Source organism: Bos indicus, chromosome 9 (assembly GCF_029378745.1).
Source record: "Bos indicus isolate NIAB-ARS_2022 breed Sahiwal x Tharparkar chromosome 9, NIAB-ARS_B.indTharparkar_mat_pri_1.0, whole genome shotgun sequence".
Lineage (NCBI taxonomy): Eukaryota > Metazoa > Chordata > Mammalia > Artiodactyla > Bovidae > Bos > Bos indicus.
Window position 1 is genome coordinate 53,468,118 of NC_091768.1, and position 6,000 is coordinate 53,474,117.

The following is a 6,000-nucleotide window of genomic DNA, read 5'->3' on the forward strand; positions in this document are numbered from 1 at the left end:
GGAGAAGACTATAGAGGCTAAGTTATTTAGGGTCTTGTGCTCAGGGCTCAGTTGCTCAGTCGTGTCCAATTCTTTGCAACTCCATGAACTGTAGTCCTCCAGATTGCTCTGTCCATGGGATTTTCTAGGCAAGAATACTGGAGTGGGTTGCCATTTCCTTCTCCAGTTCAGTCTTAACTAGTAAGAAAAATAACTTGTGCTTAATACTTATTCTGTGCCAGACACTGATGTAATTTTAATATAACACATTTATTCCTCATTTTAAACCTAAGAAAATTTTATACTGTCATGATCTTCATTTCATATACAAGGACAATAACACACACACACACACACATGTGTGCACACTAAGTGACTCTTCTAAGTTATCAGATTTAGTGAGGAATACAACAGAGACTTGAGCTCCAGCCAATCTAGCATGAAAAGTACGGTCCATGAACCAGTATTATCAGTATCACCTGGGAACTTATTAAAAATGCAACAACTGAGGCACCAACCCAGACCTACAGAATCAGAATAGACATTTTAACAAGGTGGTTCCTGAGCACTTTAAAGTTTTGGAACTTCTGCTGTAGCCCACTGAACTCTGCTGCTTCTCTTTAACTTTGAGAAGGAATCTGGACATTATCCTAAGGCCAGTGGAGAGTCAGGAAAAGGCTTGAAGTAAGAGATGGTCAAAATCAAATCTATTTTTAGACCAATAGTTTCACGTCAATCACTCTGGCTTCAGTATGGGGAGTGAAGCCAAAGAAGGCAATTCTGGAGTCAGGGAGACCCATGAAAGGACTACTGTTCACCAAATAAAGGAGGATGGCAGCCTGAAATAGGGCGATGGCAGTGACGAAGGAGGGAAGCTGGTGAGTGGATGAGGTAGTGTGAACAGAATTTGGAGATTCTTTGGGTATATAAATTGAGGGAGAGGTGGAGTCAGTTCACCTCCAGTTTCTGGCTTGAGCAACTGGTTGTATCATGGTGTCATTTTCTGTACGAGGATACTTGGGGGAAGAGGGTGGAAAGTATGAGAGGCGGTTGGTTGATGAGTTTACTTTTAGATTAAAATGAGACTTGAGAGGACTGTGGGAAAGTCAAGGAGAGCTATTCAGTCAGGTCCAAAGAGTGAGTGAGGAAACCACATAAATTCTTGGACATTTTGAAAGGGATCCCAGGGCAAATTCTAGGTCAAAATTCTACCTGGCTTGCCCTTCATGTCCCTGCACTTACTCCATTGTATTCACTAAGGTCTACACCTGCTCTGGGAAGTCCTATATTCAGCAGACAATCAGACATAGAGGTTTGTTGCTCAGGAAAGATATCTTAGCGGGACATAAAGATTTCAGACACCTAAGCATATAGAATAGACTGTAACTGAAGCTGTGACATTGCTCAGAAAGAGAAAAGAAGTCTAGGATAAAGGAAAGAGGAAGAAGAATCTGTGAAACTGACTGAGTGTAGTGGTCTTAGAGGTGGGAGGAAAACTAGGAGTTGGACATGATGGAAGCTCTGGGTAAAGAGTGTTTCAAGATGGGAAAAGTGGAGACTAAGGTAAAATGGTTCTGAAACAGTAAGAAGAGAATAAGAAATTCTGCTGGATTTAGCAATACACTAGCGATTGATCACCTCAGTGAGAGCTGGGGAAAACTGATGAGGATCAAAGCCAGACAGCAATAGATTGAGAAGTGAGGGCTAAGAAAATGGGGATTCTTTACAGAGTGTAGACAATACTTTCAGGACATTGATCTATAAAGCTTAGGAATGAGGGTAAACTGGAAAAGCTTGGTAATGAAGCAGAAGCTTTTCAAGATGGGGGATTTGAATATGCTTAAATGATGATTTTGTGCTTTTGCTAAGTCACTTCAGTCGTGTCCGACTCTGTGTGACCCCATAGACGGCAGCCCACCAGGCTCCCCTGTCCCTGGGATTCTCCAGGCAAGAACTCTGGATTAGATTTCCATTTCCTTCTCCAATGCATGAAAATGAAAAGTGAAAAGGAAGTTGCTCAGTCATGTCCGACTCTTCGCAACCCCATGGACTGCAGCCTACCAGGCTCCTCCATCCATGGGATTTTCCAGGCAAGAGTACTGGAGTGGGGTGCCATCGCCTTCTCCGATGAATGAGTCTACCCATTTGTAAAAACATGACTGATGAAAACAGTGCAATCACTAGGTTATCACACTGTGCGAGTTCAGTTGTCAAGAGGGAGCAACTCAGAGGACATCGCACAATCTATAAACCAGCTGGAAGGAGCCATCCAGACTTTGCCCTGCCGAACCCTTTCTGGGCGATGATTAGACAAGTCTTCATAGATGATATACTGTGTGCAGAAGTATATGATGATGAGAGGAGCCAATAAAGAAGGAAAGATTAAAGTCCGTGAACCCTGAAGTAGAAGATATGAGATAATGGGCACTGGTTTAGATCTTTCCTTTTATGCCCCAATCTACCAATAGGTCGGTATGGGGATTTGGGAGAATGGCCAGAGAATAGGTAGGTCCCCCTTCAGTCACCTGTTCCACATTCTGGAGTCTCTAGAGGCTTAGTCCTATCACCTTTCCTTTCTAAGCATTAGTCTCCACAGAAGAAACTTCTGATATTTGAATCTTCCACTTTTATATCAGTGGACATGCTGTCCAGAACAAGTATGACTATGGATTAACTATGTATCTACTTCAAAAATTAACCCTTAAATGTTATCTTCAGCTAAAATCTTTGCCTTAACCTTTCCTGTCCTTGGGTAAATTGAGAGAGTCAGACATACTTCCACCTTAATCCATTTAAAGATTGCATAAACCCAACTCCAGGTTTCATAGAGAATAGTAGTTCATAATCAGGACACCTCAAGAATACTCAAGAACAGGTTTCAAGAGTATATCAACCCCAGAAATGTTAAGGATAAAAAGTCTATATACCATGTGCCTTTTTTCTTCTGAGACATGTCCATTGATTCTCAGATTGTTAAGAGAATCTGTGATCCCAAGTCTATTGTGGAGATAGTGCTCAAGCTGATAATTTTGGAGGGATTTGAGCTGTTGTGGCAGGAAGGAGTCCCGTATCCTCCTTCTCCTTCCCTTCCTATTCACAGTTCCTTCCAGGGGGCCAAAAGGTAACCAAGAAAAATGATGACAATCAGAAAGGATAAAGAGAGTTACAAGAACGTGGAAATATAAGGTTGTTTAACTGACATCTGATTCAGAACTTTCCACGTGAACCCAAGTATTTGGTTTTCAATTCTAAAGAGGTCATTTCCTAGATTGAAAATGTGAAAAAACAAATCTAAGCTTATGCAGCATGTTCTAGAAAAATTTTTATTTTCAAAATTATAGTAGAAAGTTGCTAGCCTTGCTTAAGCAACCCAAACTAATCCAACTTTACTCAGAATGTTGTTGGCAAATATAATAAAAATAAGAGGTAGACTTGTCAGTGAGGTGATGTTACATTAAAGCACAAATCTGCTGCTCTTATTTAGGTAGAACAGTCCCGGAATTGGCAGCTAATGACAACACATGGGAATAAATAGAACAAGTGTAGAAAACAGATGTCAGAGTTTACCTTTCCCACCAAGCAGTTTGGATTATGGCTTTAGGCACATATCATAACAAATATGTTAAGAAATATCCTGTGCGATGTGTATATCTGCAATTGTTTGTGCTAAATTTTAACCCATATATGTTGCTAATAAAAATCCTAGAACCTATACATGATAATATTGTGAATGTGAAATGACAGCTAAAATGACTTGTTACATTTTATTTATAAGAATTACACATTTTATTAATGATTCTTTTTGGTTCCCACATTTCCAAAACCCAAATTGACAAGTTGAGTTGCATTTGGTTTTCAAATGGATAACAGACACCAAAAAGAATCTGATTAGAGAGGGAAAAAGTATAAACACATATGGGAAGCATACTTCTGCTTTCATAATACTATCTGTTTCAAGAAGCAGTGCTTTAGATTCATTCAGCATATTACACATGGGTCAGACACACAGACATTTTAATTCAATCTTAGAAAGCCTAACATTAGGAACTGTCTTTATGCCTGCTTGTGAAAAATAGGCAGTTTTTCTTTTTTTTAATAGCAGGAATCTCACTAACTCAAAATCTGTAAATGACTTTAAATTGTGCTCTGGATATATAAATCCAGCCATAAAATATCCTTAGTGATAAAGTTAGTCATTCAAATAAATTAAGCCAATTAAAACCCCAGAATCAAGTCATTCCCTTTTTTATGAATACAATGAAGTTGTATCTCCAATTATAGACAATTTTCAGAACTCAGGAGACAACGCAAAAGAGTTATCTGGCTACTATGTTGCCTTTATACACATGGCATCAAATTGAGAAATCTGAAAAGCTCAGCATATAAAGTTTGATAACTGCTGGCTCAAATGCCTTTTAAAAAGTTTCTAAGAAACTTCAAGATATATACTTGCTTGCCAAGTAAAACCAAGTCACCACAAAGTTTCCTTTAAGTAGCCATGAGAAAGTTTATAAGAATCTCCTGCACTTAAAAAAAAATTAGAAATGCAAAGACAACATTAAGGAGAAGAAAACAAAACTTACTTTTTCTTAAAGCCGCTTCTTCCAACAGTTTAAACAGGATGAAAGGAGAATATATGATGATTTACTTTCCCCTCCAACACATTCATATGTTACCTCCAAGAGGTACAGAATGGGCCACCAAAACTGAGGATCCCTCCCAACTGCAGCCTTTTTAACTTTGTGGAAGAAAATAGGAGGGTGTGTGGGTTTCCTCCAAGTCTTGTGACATGTACATAGCTGACTCCTACTGGGCTGAAAAAGTACTCGTCAATTTTTACTTAAAATTATGAGTAGCAAATTCTCTGCAGGACATCCTTAAAGGGAAATCCTGCCAGAATTAGTACATGAAACGTCTAGATAATCTCCAGAAAGTTTAAAGTATAAAGTGCACATACAGACATTCACATACACTCAAGAAATTCCCACTGCCTAGGCTAAATTGAGGGTATATTTAAATTAAAACATTTTTTCTATAGACAATGATGTATTTCCTGTTTTTTGTTTTTTTTTTTTTGTTTTTTTTTTTTGGTTGTTGTTATTGTTGCTGTTATTTCAGTGACAGAATCCTTCTTATGGGTTGCTGTGTGCTATGCTTAGTCGCTCAGTCATGGCTGACTCTGCGACCCCATGGACTGTAGCCTGCCAGGCTCCTCTGTCCATAGGGATTCTCTCCAGGCAAGAATACTGGAGTGGGTTGCCATGCCCTTCTTCAGAGGATATTCCCAACCCAGGGATTGAACCCAGGTCTCCTGCATTGCAGGCAGATTCTTTACTGTCTGAGCCACCAGGGAAGCCCCAAAATACTGGAGTGGGTAGTCTATCCATTCTCCAGGAGTTCTTCCCAGCTCAGGAATCAAACTGGAGTCTCCTGCATTGCAGGCAGCTATTTTACCAACTGAGCTAAAATCAGATCTTCTTATAGGTTAGAAATGGACAAATTACAGAGCTTTTTTGTTGAAATATCTGGAAAGAGATGAGGCCCGATGTTCTCACCTGTAGCGTTTTTGGTAGCTTGAGAGATGAATCGTGGGGTGTGGCCTCTATCACTGCCTTCCTGGGAAATTGGTGAACTTTGAGCCTTAGACCTGACTCGGATAACTCAAAGTAGTTACTGCTTCCTGCACCTGAACTGTGGACCTGGCCTTCCCTGCTGCTGCCTCTTTCCCTATGAGCTGGCAACAATTGTTATGTCATGTCCATGGCTGTATGACTTCACTTAAGCACAAACTCAGGCTTTTGAAATCTGAAGTCAAAACTTAAAAAGTGGCCAGATATTTCAGGAGCTGGATCTAAAGAAATGTTTGAATACTGAACTAATCTACAACAGGAATTCTCAGTGGGTCATATTTATCTATAAAGCAGGTGACATTTACTTTTAATCTCTCTGTTTAAGGCCATTTCTTCAGTTTGTAAAGGTGGGTGAGGAAGGAAATGTTCTGCTTTAACGCCATCTATTCCC

General features: G+C 39.7%; 1 protein-coding gene across 3 annotated transcripts in view; it reads right to left on the reverse strand.

Annotated features, from left to right (window-relative positions):
* Positions 1–5,720, reverse strand: part of FHL5 (four and a half LIM domains 5) — a 57,494-nt gene extending 51,774 nt beyond the window's left edge. Inside the window, exon 1 of one of the 3 annotated variants that reach the window (XM_070796058.1) lies at positions 5,535–5,720. The gene's annotated coding sequence lies outside the window, so the exon portion shown is untranslated. Of the gene's footprint in view, positions 1–4,562; positions 4,886–5,534 lie in introns of those variants that run through there. The other 2 variants (XM_070796059.1, XM_019967336.2) reach the window with 2 other exon arrangements.
* Positions 5,721–6,000: the final 280 nt, after the last annotated feature.